Source organism: Periplaneta americana, chromosome 6 (assembly GCF_040183065.1).
Source record: "Periplaneta americana isolate PAMFEO1 chromosome 6, P.americana_PAMFEO1_priV1, whole genome shotgun sequence".
Taxonomy (NCBI): Eukaryota; Metazoa; Arthropoda; class Insecta; order Blattodea; family Blattidae; genus Periplaneta; species Periplaneta americana.
The window spans coordinates 147,832,409-147,847,617 of NC_091122.1; the positions used below are offsets into that span (position 1 = coordinate 147,832,409).

Below are 15,209 nucleotides of genomic sequence, written 5' to 3' on the forward strand. Positions count from 1 at the left end.
ACTGAAAATGGCGGCTCCGTTCAAACATTTTGGTGAAGGTAACATTAGTGAAATAGAATTTTAGTAAGTCAATTAATATCTATTTTATTGTATTAGAGTACTTTATTTCTTCTAATCTTTATATACTTTCTTCTGTTTTTATCACCTCCCCACCATTTGTTTCTTTGTTTGCCAACATTTCAAACTGCAAATTCTTTACGGTACTATAAAACATGCTTTGCGATCATCATTTGTTTACAGCATAGACAGTCAACTGAAAATGGCGGCTCCGTTCAAACGTTTTGGTGAAGCTAACATTGGTGAAATAGAATTTCAGTAAGTCAATTAATATTTTACTGTATTAGAGTGCTTTATTTTTTTTTTAATCTTTATATACTTTCTTCTAATCGTGTAATAGTCAATTAAATCCCACTCGAGTTTTGATTTTCTCTAGATAAATCAAAACTTCTGAGATTACTGTTGATAATAATTTTCATTAACTTTAGATTTCCGGTTCTGAATCTTGGTTCAATTTGTTTCCCGATAGGGTTGTATATATGGATTTCCGAAATTCTGCTGCATTGTACCCGTAATTTTTCGGAGGGAGTTTTTAAACATTTTTCTTATCTATTTATTTATTTTTTTACTGTTGAGCGTATTTCCAAATATGTCAGATTCCTCTTACACTCTTCTGTCTCTTCCGATGAAATAATAATAAGGAAACCATAGCAGTCTTGCAGTTCACTTTCATCTGGCATGTGCTGAATGAAGGAAGATTTCAGAACTGCTTAATTTCTACCGTTACGCGATTGAACGATAAAAACTGGTTTGAAATTTCATAGCTTCCTTCTGGTTTCTACTGTGTTAAAACAGGATAGATACATTTGCTTACAAATAATAACAGCAGTTAAACGTTAATGCTACTGAGGAAGAATTGTCTCTTAATAAATGAGCGTGTTTCCTGTTCATACTGTAGGATTTGAAGCAAATTGCTTCTCAGTGACAGTAATGAGTTATTATTGCTTATTCATGGGACAGGCGGTGACGTCTACACTCCTCAAACACCCGTTATCGCTGTATACACAAACGAATGTAATAGTATCACCAAGAACAAGTTGTTAAATTTTTTTTGACGTGGCATTGAAAGCAATTACAGCAGAAAATGATCTTGTGGTATTTCCGGTGACTAAACCTAATCTTGCCCGGTGAACTTTTTTCGTTGAAACTTTTATTGTCTACCTGTAAATTCTGCAACATTCGTGTTGAGAATGGCACTGTAAGGGTCACGAAACAAGTCCAAATTGCTGAAGACATGGGAGTTAACAAGTGTATTACATTGCAACCGTTTTATTTCCTTACTGCTAAAAGCTGTACTTATAGTACAACTCTCGTGTTAGGGATTTCCCTTACTCTCGCTGGCCAAGGTCAGGATCTGATGTCAGTAAGGTAACACAGAAAACACACAGAAAATGGACTTACCAGTCCCTATGGAAGGGAGTTAAAGTTTCCTGCTGGGTCTGCCAGTCAGTGACAGTGAAAATTTTTATGGTAATTTAAAGATTGGAATGAATGTTACTATAAACCACCTAGCGTTATATTTCTCATGTTGGCTTACTTACGGTTACCATATTCCGATTCTGAAAATGCTGACACTTTCACCAATGAATTCCTTGTACCAACTTCGTCATTTATATCACTTTTGCAGCTTCTACATATTTATCACTAGACCTAATTTTCTTTAACAACTTTATTCCTGGTTACTTAGGGTTACCATGAGAAGAAATTCTATAGGAGGACATGGAATCTAAAATGAGAGGACATTGCTGAAAAAAGGAGGACTTTTTAAAAATTGGTATAAACAAAATTAAAGATAAAAACAATGGCTCACCTTAGTTTTTTCACTAGTTGCTGGATCAATATTACATCTGTACCCTACTTATCGGTGGAGCCCACTTTGTGCACAAGAGCCTGAAGAGACAAACTTATCTCTTGTAGCAAATAACTATGGAACTGTTCACAGGACATGTCCTTGAAATTATATTTCACCATGATGATACCTCTGACTGTCTCCGTTAGCATGCGATTTCGTTCTTTTGTCCATTGAGCAGATATTAGGGAAAATACTCTCTCAACACTTCCATTGTGACTTGGGATAAATAAATAGAATTGACATATTTTTAAGAGTTCTGAGAAAGTTTCAGTGCTCGCAGAACTATTGGAATTGAAGAATTTGCACCATTGTTTATCTAAACGTAAATATTTGTCCAAATTAACTTGATTGGCATATCTTTGTACATTGCAGAATAAAATTTGATAAAATAGCTTAAAATCATGCATAGTGATATTTTTAGAGTGTAAGAATTCAATGCATGTCAATAGGTCATCATATTTTATGAATTTTATGTGCTCCAGCTTCAACCATTGAAAGCAGTTAAATTCTTTAATAAGTTTTCACCATTTGTTTAGATATTCTATGCATAATATCTCACATTATTTAATATTAATATTCATTCTAGTTTGAATGCGAAATGCCGGACATTTCAAATTTTTTTTTTAATGCTTGCCGGACAGGACAAAATGATTAAAAAAGAGGACATATCCTCCTTTTGCCGGACGGATGGTAACCCTATGATTATTACAAATAGCCATGCAAGCATTTGTTGTTTAATTATTATTTCTCTTCCCATTTTCCCTTAAATTCATTCGTTCTTTCGTTCGTTCATTCATTCAGTAAAAAATTACGTTTCAAAGGATTGATCTCCTTTCATTCGCAAGCAAAAAGTATGAACAAGACAGTTTGGGCGTTACATACAGTACATTCCACTATTTGACGGATCCAACGACCGTGATTCAGTTGTCTCACCTGAAGACGCAAGTAAACCCAACTTTCGAAAAACCGAATTTTATATTTTCCATCAGCGATGGACAAAGTCCAATCTGAACCTCTCTTGTGTAAGACCCTTCAGCTTTCTCTGCCTTAAAGTAATCCCACATCTTAGTTACACAATTCCACACGTTTCACTTATTTCTGTGCCGTAACTGTTTCATATTTAAGGCGTGAAGCGTTACATGGCGAAGTAAGTGCAATTTCACGTTGCAGTTTTTATTCTGACGTACTTAAGAAGTTTGGTATGCACTCTAGATTAATTATGCAGCTAAAACGAGCTCAGCACCGAATTATTCTTTGCACGTCGAATCTGCTCACAAGGGCTCATTAGCTGCGAGGGTAGCTAGCAGAGATTAATCGAAGCGAGCGGAGGTGCGTGTTAGCATGCGAGACGCGGCTGAAACAAAGCAGATGCCGCCGAGACTAAGGAATTGCGTACAGCAGATTTCATTCAAAGTGCTGCGTGTGTACACGTGGTTGAAGAGAGGCCTTGGAGTCGAGCAGAACATGGTTCGAACTCCGCTTAAAACGCATATTTGTCCGCTGTCTATGTTACGTCCTATATTATCTTACAAGCAAATGTATAAGGCGTTCAGCGCCCAAATGGCCCAACCCACAAAATTTGCATGTCGATTTTATTGTTTTAGAGAGCTCCTCATATTGTTTTCTTAAAATTGTAAATCGGCGTAATTATCATTCCCAGTTTTTCCATGAGATTGCAGCATATTTTTCGTTTGCGTATCGAATTTCGCGCACTGTTACAAAGAGATAATTTTGTGAATTGAGCCATTTGTACACTAAGCGCCTCATATGAGTCCTATAGTTCCGAAACGTGTCTTATCTACTTTTAATGTTTTTTTCTTTTTTTTTTTGAAATTCAAGAAAAATCTTTTTCCCATTTTTTTATGTTGAAATAAGATTTTTTCCGCAAATCAAGCTTTCAGGTATAACTCCCTGTAAAGTTGATTTGAATAATTTTGAGGAAAAAATTTTTCCGGACCTTTGGTTTAACGTACCAACGCTCTACCAACTGAGCTACCCGGGAACTCTACCAGACACCGATCCAATCTTTCCTTCTATATCGACAGACCTCAAAGTGGGCTGACAACTGTCAAGCAACCAAAGTTGAGTGCACACTAACTCTGTGTGACTTAAATTGTGGCTTTCTGTTAACGAACAGTGACGTGTATTATGCAAATCAAGCTTTCAGGTATAACGCCCTGTAAAGTTGATTTGAATAATTTTTAGGGAAAAATTGTTCCGGGGCCGGGTATCGAACCCGGGACCTTTGGTTTAACGTACCAACGCTCTACCAACTGAGCTACCCGGGAACTCTACCAGACACCATTCAAGATTTTTTCCATCCTTTAAAATAAATATTTTATAGTATATAGGCCAAGAATAGAAGTTCATTAGTAGAGCCCGGATGTTTGGCAAAATGCGTTTTTACTCGGTGGAAGTAAATCATTATTTGCATAGATATAAAAGTGATTTGGAGTAAATCGAAGTGATAGGGACAATTTTTATTTTGCCTTTTTAAGACGTTTCTTACTAATAAATGTCTTTTTTTGTCATTTTAAAGCAATATTTCTTGTTTATTTGCAATTTTCCAATTAATTGTAATGTAATATGTATGAAATTTAAATATTTGAAACAATGACTAACTTTACTAACAATAGTAAATAAAAGTAACTTATTTCGGTGCTTAACTTGCTAATAATCGTGCTTTAATACTATTGGTTTAATATGAATAATGATCGACAATACGGATTTACATATATAATATTGTTATGTCTTCACGATACCAACAATCAGCTTTATAATTTTAAATATTAAGCTCGTTCTCATAGAAGTTGTCACGTAGTATTTCCAACTGTTTGCTTTCATATTTTCAAATCTTACTGTTACAATTTTGTGCTACACGTGTTTATTATTGTAGGAGAATGAAATTTGAGTGAGGAGCAGTGTTACCAATTCAGCGGTTTTCCCGCTAAATCTAGCTTTTTTGGATAACCATCTCGCGGGTAAAATTATATTATCCCGCTTAGCGGGAATACTAGCGATTTTTAATCTCTAAAGTTTCTGAAATGAAATTCACATTAGCATTACAAGCGGCTTTCATAATTACGTTTAATTCGTTCAGTGTGTGTTTTGTGAAATAATGGATGTGTTAATGTAGTGATAATTCCATATTATATATGTTACCGTTAAAATCCGAAATCCGTCAAAACCAGTTTCAACTAGTAAAAACTAGTTTAAGCAAATAAAGATAGAAAGTGAGTTTTCGTATAATCTAGAATCAATGTCAGGTTAGGTTTGATTTGTTTAGGTTTTTGTTTGGTAAAAGCCAGAAAAAACCCTAACCAAACCAAACCTGACCTGTCATTGATTCCAGATCTTACGAAAATTCGCTTTCTATCTATCTATATTTTATAACTACGTAGTTTTTACTAGTTGATACTGGTTTTGTCGAATTTTGGATTTTAACGGTAACATATATCGTGCAATAAGAATTTAAATATGTTGTGTCAGTGATAAAAGTGTTCAAAATTGCTTTACAGCGCCACATTGGCAATGATAATAGTGTGTAATATTCGTTACATTGGCAGGTGGATGCTCTATCTTGACCGTTATTATTATTATTATTATTATTATTATTATTATTATTATTATTATTATTATTATTGAATAGTAAGTATACATTAAAATCTAGAGATATTTGTTAGAAAATAGCGGGTTTCCGAAAGTCAACTAGCGGGATTATACGAACAACTGTTGGCAACACTGGTGAGGAACAGACAGTTATTGTCGGGTGACAAACTATAAGATCGGTTAGCTAGAATCAGTGTTGCCAATTCAGCGGTTTTACCGCTAGATCTAGCGTTTTTTGGCGTTAGTTTAGCGGGTAAAATTTATGAAATTTGTATTGCTAATATAGGGATTTAGCGGGTATTTTTAGCACTCACAGCGGCAAAATAATATACTTTTACATTGACAATATAGAAATTTAGCGGTTTCTGCACGGCTTCACAGCGGATTTTTAAGAATCGAGTTGGCAACACTGGCTAGAATGCCTAACTTCAGTAAACCATTGAAAGTAAACTTCATTCTTAAGTTAGTGAATTTGGTGTCCATGTGTTTTCAACCGATGGAACAGTGCTATCCTGATGACAGGTATTGGTTCTTGGCAGTTGATAAAACAAATTTCTTCTTTCCCTTATTTGTAGCCTATTATTATTATTATTATTATTATTATTATTATTATTATTATTATTATTATTATTATTGAATAATAAGTATACATTAAAATCTAGAGATATTTGTTAGAAAATCGCGGGTTTCCGAAAGCCATCTAGCGGATTATACGAACAACTGTTGGCAACACTGGTGAGGAACAGACAGTTATTGTCGGGTGACAGAAACTATAAGATCGGTTAGCTAGAATGGCTAACTTCAGTAAACCATTGAAAGTAAACTTCATTCTTACGTTAGTGAATTTGGTGCCCATGTGTTTTCGACCGATGGAACAGTGCTATCCTGATGACAGGTACTGGTTCTTGACAGTTGATAAAACACATTTCTTCTTTCCCTCATTTGTAGCCTACGTAACTGTGCTACAAACAATGCAAAATTAAAGAGATGCGGAATAATACAGTAGTTTTATTCCATACAAAAAGTAGATCATGTAGGCTATATGGAATATGTGTGGCTCTGACAATGAGAATGCATTTCGAGCGGTGTAGTTGTTCGGAGTATTTCGGTTAATAGTCCATTCTAGAGATGGGTAAAAAATAACACAACAGTTATTTTGGAACTGTTCCGGTCTCGGAACTGTTGCAAAAATGAACAGTAGGTCGGAACCTCCTGTTCCGAAATAACAGTGTTCCGACTCCGAGCTGCTCACTTGCCCAGCTGTTGCGGGCTCGCAGTATCGCGTTGCACAAGGTATGTTCCGACTCCGAAATAACAGCACAGTCGGAACGTCGGAGCTTGTTCCGATGAACCGATAGCTGCAGTTACACTGTTCTCGTTGTTCTTTATGTTATACTTGGAACTTCGTTAGATGAAGTTGGTACTTGAAACTCTCACGTGGTTGGAGGGGGGCGCATGGAAATTGAAATACTTGCGGTGGCGCGAACTTTAATATCAACATTTGTAAGACTGGCCAATCATCTGTAATGTTATAGTAAGTATTTAATAATCTGTAATATTCATTCCCGCTTTATGGTTTATTTCACCATTAGTTGACTAATTATGTTTTATAAACTTTCTACAAAGTCATAAAGTACGCATACTATTATTAATTCATTGATCAGCTGATTTTATACAAAGGTTAAAGTCGTAAATGGTAATGAGTGGTTTAGTTACAATGTCTGTATGTCGTTTGTTGAGGTTAAGTCTGACAAGCACAAGTTTTTGTGCTATCTTCTCTGTTATCAAAGAACGACAAAAATGTTGTAGCATTATTTGTTGGAAACTACCCAAATAAGTACTGATTTGGAGAGCGAGGTTTAATGCGAAGTTTAAATTACACTTTGGTAAAGATGCGATTCCAACATTTTACTAACCCACTGCGGGGTTTCCAGGTTTCAGTACTGCCAATATATATATATATATATATTTTATTTATGAAATTGTAATATATATTATTATTATTATTATTATTATTATTATTATTATTATTATTATTATTATTATAACTGTGCATTAAGAAGAGTAAAAATAAAAATTAATGATTTGTTTTTTTTATTATGTAATAGAGAGAACAGAAATTACATACCATATGTTTTAAATGTCATGTTATTTTTTTTAGTTGGCTACCATGTACGAAAACAAAGTGTTGTATTCTGTCCTTGTAGTCAACAGCTGTGTAATTACTAACATTAAGCTTTTGAGTTCTGTCCTAGATCATGGGTTCTGTCCGCATGCACAGCAATTTTCCAAAATCGATTCGAATGTGCATTGCAGTGCCATCTATAGATAAGAATGTGTACTATGTCATGCCTATGAGTGCTCCAGTGTGAGCAGCATGGTAAAGAGGGAGGATACTGTACCGTTCGTTTGAACCAACGAGCACAGAATATTCTGTGCTCGTTGGTTTGAACGACTCCGACTCATCACCACTGGTGACTGTTATTTCGGAACTGTTATTTGGAACATAGTATTTTTTCGGAACCGGAACAGTCGGAACTGTTCCGGGAAAAGAACAACTTCGCCCATCACTAGTCCATTCTGAGTGGAGTATTACGTCGAACCATTTCTTCGTTATGAATTCTCACAGATTACAAAGGCCGACCTTAATAAAGTAAGCATAATGGAGGTATAATATGTGGAGCAGTGCAAGTACCCACTTATCAGATGGAAGTGAAACTTGCTTTCCAACACAGAAGCGGCTCAAGAAGATAAAAGCCATCGAAATGGACGCATTAAATTAAAAATAAAGATATGCGGAAAACAATTTTTTCCAGAATATTGTAATAAAGTAAGGAATAGAATCTGTTGTACCATTAATACCAAAGAAAACCCAAAAGTTCACCGCTGTGAAGCAACGGTTAGCATATCTGACCGTGAAACTAGCGGGCCCGGGTTTAAATTTTGATTTGGGCAAGTTACCTTGATGAGGTTTTTTTTCCGGAGTTTTTCCTCAACCCATTAATAGCAAATGCTGGGTAACTTTCGGCGGTGAACCCTGTACTCATTTCGCTGGAATTATCACCTTCTTTTACTCAGACGCTAGATACTAATCATCGCAGTTGATAAAGCGTCGTAAATTAAGAAAACAAAATCATTAGGATACACTGAAATATGGGCAAATGATGTAGAGACTACCGAAATATATTTAGGTAAATTTTACAGCTCCTTGAAGGGGAAATGTTACTGATAAAATTAAGAAGAAAAAGATTGATATACCTTTGTTTCCATTTAAGGATCTGGAAAACAAAACCTTATCGTTATAAATTACAATGAAGTTTGGAACAAGATTTATCTACTACAGTATGCACTGAGATATTTGGAAGCCAAACTGACTAAATCATATCGTTTGTGTGATATCAACATTTTATCAGAAAATCGATCAGTTATCAAAGAGATTAACTCGAACTATCTTTGAAATTTGGTTTACTGATTATTGGATAGAAACATTAAGATCTTTCAACTTCGGCACCTATTTTGCCAGCCTTAATCTTGGTAGGCCCTCGAAAGATCAATATTTATTGTCAAAATTCCAAAACTATCAGTATTATTGAACGTGGGCTGCAATATACTGATACGAATATATTGTCAATACTGAAAATATTGATTGGGTGCTTTGATGAAAACTAAATTATTTCTAATATTGACAATATACTATATTGATCGTCTTAGGACCATTATTGACTACACCGGAACATACGTTTCCATTGACTGACGCTAGAGACGCTCAAGTGTTGTGCGCCATATGATCTGTGACAACAGATGTAAACAGTGACTCGACAACAAATTCTAATACCCGAGAAACCTTACTGAGTTCTATTGATAACTACAGAGAACTTCGTGTGTTATGTTCTACTAAAGCTAGTCCTATTGTATGTAACATTTCCCGAAACACGTGTTAATCATGCGAAAATACTTTTAAAATCTTTTGGGGTGAATACACGAACTTCATGTAACACATTTACTATTTGGGGAAGGTATTTCTCCTTAAAAAGTCAGTCCCTAACAGCACTGTTTTTTTTTGTGTGATATTTGATCGCTAGTGCTAAAATAATATTTGCACAATCTTTCTTTTGATCTGAAATTGTTGAATTCGAGCCAAAAATTAGATAAATATTGTCAATAAATATTTTGTTACTTTTACCCTTCTGGATAACTGAAATACCATGTTTAAGCAAAGAAAACTCGCGAAATGTCGCGAAATTTGGATCATTGTGCGAAATATGTCAATCACGAAATAAACTCCCTATATCGCAAAAACTAGGAAATATGCACCAGAATTTTATTCGATATTATTAAAAGAACATGTTTGTGATTTTTCATATTTTTTTCATTACATTTATTGTATTCCATAAATCATACATTAGCAATGAAGCTTTAAGATGTGAAACAAGTCAAAATTTTACAACGTTACAATTACAATTTTTATAATTTCAATTTCAATTTTCTACAATTTTTGGCGAGATGTAGTGAGGTGAGGTGAGGCCGAGGATTCACCAACGGATTACCTGGCATTTGCCTTATGGTTGGGAGAACCTCGGAAAAGTCCCAACCAGGTAATCAGACCAAATGGGGATGAAGTGAAGTGAGGCCGAGGACTCGCCATAGACCACCCGGCATCAGTCCCACGACTGGGGAAAACCTCGGAAAAAACAAACCAATCAGACCAAACGGGGGATTCATCCCAAGCCCGAGCGCAGCTCCGGGATCAGCAGGCCAGCGAGTCTGCCGACTGAGCTACATTAGTGGGTCTAATAAAATTATACTAAACAATGTTTTAGTCAATTTGTTAGTCGCTTGATAACGCCAGTATTTCTGTATTTTCTCTATGAACATTGTGTACATTCACTTTTACTATTTAAATGGTATCGAAAAAAAAATACCATGCTTAGTTTATATTTTGGAGATGGTGATATGTGATGTGTAAACAAAACAAGAAATGTAATAACGTTATATTAAACATCACATAATACATTTAATTGACAACTTATTTCTCGAAATATCCACCGAAATAGTGGCTGGTTTAACACCGAAATGACTCAAGAAATTCAACGTAGAAGAATAGAGGTGCCGGAGATGAGATTATGAAGACCTGTTGCTGGTTACAGATTGAAAGATCAAAAGAGAAATAGTGAAATTCGTGAAGAGTTACAAATACAAAGTTTTCTCGACTTCATAGACTCTTCTACACAGCAGTTGTACCAACATCTGATGGGAATGGACATAAACCGCACTCCTGTACAGATGTTCCTATATCAACCAGTTGGCAGAAGGGATCTTGGTAGGCCCAGAAAGAGATGGAGAGAACAGTTCTGATTTCCTGAAAATGGAACAGGTCTAAGGGATTTATTTTATGGTGATGATGATGATGATGATGATGATGATGAAATACGGTCACTATCATGTTATGTTTCTTCAAATTGAACAAGAATTAAACTTCTGCAATTTCTATGTACTTACTTACTGGCTTTTAAGCAACCCGGAGGTTCATTGCCGCCCTCACATAAGCCCGCCATCGGTCCCTATCCTGAGCAAAATTAATCCATTCTCTATCATCATATCCCACCTCCCTCAAATCCATTTTAATATTATCTTCCCATCTACGTCTCGGCCTCCCTAAAGGTCTTTTTCCCTCCGGCCTCCCAACTAACACACTATATGGATTTCTGATTCGCCCATACGAGCTACATGCCCTGCCCATCTCAAACGTCTGGATTTAATGTTCCTAATTATGTCAGGTGAAGAATACAATGCGTGCAGTTCTGCGTTGTGTAACTTTCTCCATTCTCCTGTAACTTCATCCCTCTTAGCCCCAAATATTTTCCTCAGCACCTTATTCTCAAACACCCTTAATCTCTGTTCCTCTCTCAAAGTGAGAGTCCAAGTTTCACAACCATAAAGAACAACCGGTAATATATGTTTTATAAATTCTAACTTTCAGATTTTTCGACAGTAGACTGGATGATAAAAGCTTCTCAACCGAATAATAACAGGCATTTCCCATATTTATTCTGTGTTTAATTTCCTCCCGAGTATCATTTATATTTGTTACTGTTGCTCCCAGATTTAATTCTTGTGAGTTATGTATAATAAACACTATATGCCAATTTTGCAGGAAGTATGTCCAGCTCCGACAACACACTATTATGCTGACATATTTCGCGCGCACAGATAACCTTTCTCCGTAATAATGTGGGTCACATCATTGCCATGACAACGTACAACTTTCGTTTCTCATCACGACGCGCGAAGGGTTGCTGCGGTGATAACACTCTTCTCATCCCAATAATGGTCGTAGTGTTGACTCTCTCGGCCTGGCCTTAAATTATTCCTAATAAGGCGTCAGCCATGCAAGCCGGAAATGCGGAGTTTGATCCATTTGCGTTAGGCAACACGAGTTACAGATAAGTCGCTTATGATTATTAGCAAATGCTAATTTTGCAATCTCTGATAGCGAGGAAATGTGTTGTGTGATAATATAAACAGGGTAATGGGGTCATATGCTTTGATTTACAGCCGGCTTCGTCATTGGCTTGTACAGTAATGTAGACATTACGCTGCGATTGTCATGTCCTGTTACACTTTCTCGCCTATTGCATTCCTGGAATAGAACAGCTCAGTATAAGCGAATGACATGGGAGCGGGTATCAGAAAGGTGTTCTGATTATAGCTCAAGATCAATGTCCTAATAGGAATTTCCGTCTTCTTGCATCGTGTCGTTGTGCAAAACTTGAGGGTACCTGCGCCGTGTGAGAGAAGATCTCTCTGCGGAGATTTGGAATGACTTTCATTTGAAGCTGTAGTCAGTGATGTATGCAATGGAGGGGGGAAAGGAACTGGCCACCCTACTCCATTATCTCCTGGCCTAATTGCCTCATGAGTGATGCCTTGTGGGATCCAGACCTGTTTCGGACAGTTGACTAAACAACAAATACTTACTTACTTACTTACTGGCTTTTAAGGAACCCGGAGGTTCATTGCCGCCCTCACATAAGCCCGCCATTGGTCCCTATCCTGAGCAAAATTAATCCATTCTCTATCATCATATCCCACCTCCCTCAAATCCATTTTAATATTATCTTCCCATCTACGTCTCGGCCTCTCTAAAGGTCTTTTTCCCCTCCGGCCTCCCAACTAACACTCTATATGCATTTCTGGATTCGCCCATACGTGCTACATGCCCTGTCCATCTCAAACGTCTGGCTTTAATGTTCCTAATTATGTCAGGTGAAGAATACAATGCGTGTAGTTCTGTGTTGTGCAACTTTCTGCATTCTCCTGTAACTTCATCCCTCTTAGCCCCAAATATTTTCCTAAGAATCTTATTCTCAAACACCCGTAGTCTCTGTTCCTCTCTCAAAGTGAGAGTCCAAGTTTCACAACCATACAGAGCAACCGGTAATATAACTGTTTTATAAATTCTAACTTTCAGATTTTTCGACAGCAGACTGGATGATAAAAGTTTCTCAACCGAATAATAACAGGCATTTCCCATATTTATTCCGTGTTTAATTTCCTCTCCAGTATCATTTATATTTGTTACTGTTGCTCCCAGATATTTGAACTTCTCCACCTCTTCAAAAGATAAATTTCCAATTTTTATATTTCCATTTCGTACAATATTCTGGTCACGAGACATAATCTTATACTTTGTCTTTTCGGAATTTACTTCCAAACCTATCTCTTTACTTGCTTCCAGTAAAATTCCCGTGTTTTCCCTAATCGTTTGTGGATTTTCTCCTAACATATTCACGTCATCCAAACAAATAATAATAATAATAATAATAATAATAATAATAATAATAATTATTATAATTATAATTATAATTATAATTATAATTATTATTATTAAGTTATTATTAAGTTATTATTATTATTATTATTATTATTATTATTATTATTATTATTATTAGTTTCCTAAAAATTTAAATATTCTCTTAATAATGTCATAATTACTAAGAAAGATTGTATTAGAGTTCTTGGTGTCTTGCTTGATTCTGAATTATATTTCCATGATCATGTAAAATATACAGGGTGCTTCCGAGGTGGTGTTACAGACTTTCAGGGATGATGGCGAAGGGCACATGTATCAATTTGAGATAAGGAACCCTGGTCCGGAAATGACCGAGTCGAAAGTTACAAGCAAAAACAGTTGTGTGGAAATGAAATAATTTTATTCCTCTGTACACCTTATTTATGTGTATTTATCTGTACATCTTACGCATACTGTATTCATCTGACGTTTTTTACGTTGTCTACTTACAGTATTCCATTCAATTTGCTGACTGAGGGATGGGGACAGGAAACTACACTAAAGCAATGCAGATAGCGTAATGCGTAACGGACATGGTCGGTCCTGATATGCACGTCTGTAGACAGCAGTGTATGTGTACAAGTTGCAGTGTCCAGTCAATCAGTCTTAGTGAAATGGAGGAGTACACGAGTGCGGAATATGCAGACCTGATTTTCGAATACGGATGAGCCAATGGGAACAGTAGACAAGCTCACAGATTGTATCGGAGCAAGTACCCACGTAGGAGATATCCGGCCCATATCATTTTTCCACGACTGTTCCAAAAGTTAAGGGAAGGAGGGCACGTGGTGCCAAATTACAATTCCATTTCCACACAACTATTTTTGCTTATAACTTTCGACTCAGTTATTTCCGGACCATGGTTCCTTATCTCAAATTGATACATGTGCCCTTCGCCATCATCCCTGAAAGTTTGTAACACCGCCTCGGGAACGCTCTGTATTTATACCAATTCATTAAGAATGCTTGGTCTAATTAGATCTATAACTTATTCTTTTTCCACTCCTGTGTGTCTAATAATTTTATATTATACGTTGGTTAGGTCCAAGCTTGAATATGCATCTGTAGTATGGAACTCTATTGCTTCCACTGACTCGGCTAAATTGGAGAATATTCAAAGAAAATTTATTTCCTTGTGTTCTTATAGAATTTTACCTAGTTCCGATGATTATAAATATGAGATTAACTGCAAATATTTTAATTGCTGTAGTTTATTTGCCAGTCGTCAAGATCTAGATTATTTATTTTTTTTGTAAGGTCATTAAGGATGATATTGATTGTGAATCCTTCTTAAGCAATATCAGTTTTCGTATTCCTGCGAAGAGTTTAAGATTTCATAAAATTTTTGTAATAGAAATGATAAATCTATCTCTCCGGTCTGCAGGTGTATAAAATATGCTAATTTGCATAAATTGAACTTCGATCCATTTAATGTGTAATATATACTTTTTGGAGTTTTATGTCAGTTATTAATTTATGTCTTTTCTTTAGATATGTATTATAATATTATTCTCGTCATCCACTATATCATTTGTATTATATTCATTTATATGATTCCATCCTTTCATTTTCAATTATTATTTTTAATTATCATTATTTTAATAATTATTCCAATGTACTTTTATTAATGTTTTTGTAATGAATTGTCTTGTGCTGAACTGTTATTGGTCCTGGCTGTTGTGCAGCACATTAAATATTAGTAAATAAATAAATAGTAAATAGTAATAATGATTTTTTTAATCTAATGCTCAGACATTTTGAAACATTGTAATAATAATAATAATAATAATAATAATAATAATAATAATAATATTATTATTATTATTATTATTATTATTA

At 35.5% G+C, this 15,209-nt stretch overlaps 1 protein-coding gene and 1 non-coding gene across 2 annotated transcripts in view; one reads left to right on the forward strand and one right to left on the reverse strand.

Moving 5' to 3' along the window:
* Positions 1–15,209, forward strand: part of pigs (pickled eggs) — a 339,813-nt gene that overhangs the window by 301,504 nt on the left and 23,100 nt on the right. The gene's annotated exons all lie outside the window — the stretch shown is intronic.
* On the reverse strand, positions 4,125–4,197 carry TRNAN-GUU (transfer RNA asparagine (anticodon GUU)). The gene has a single exon. It is a non-coding gene; the product is annotated as a tRNA-Asn (tRNA).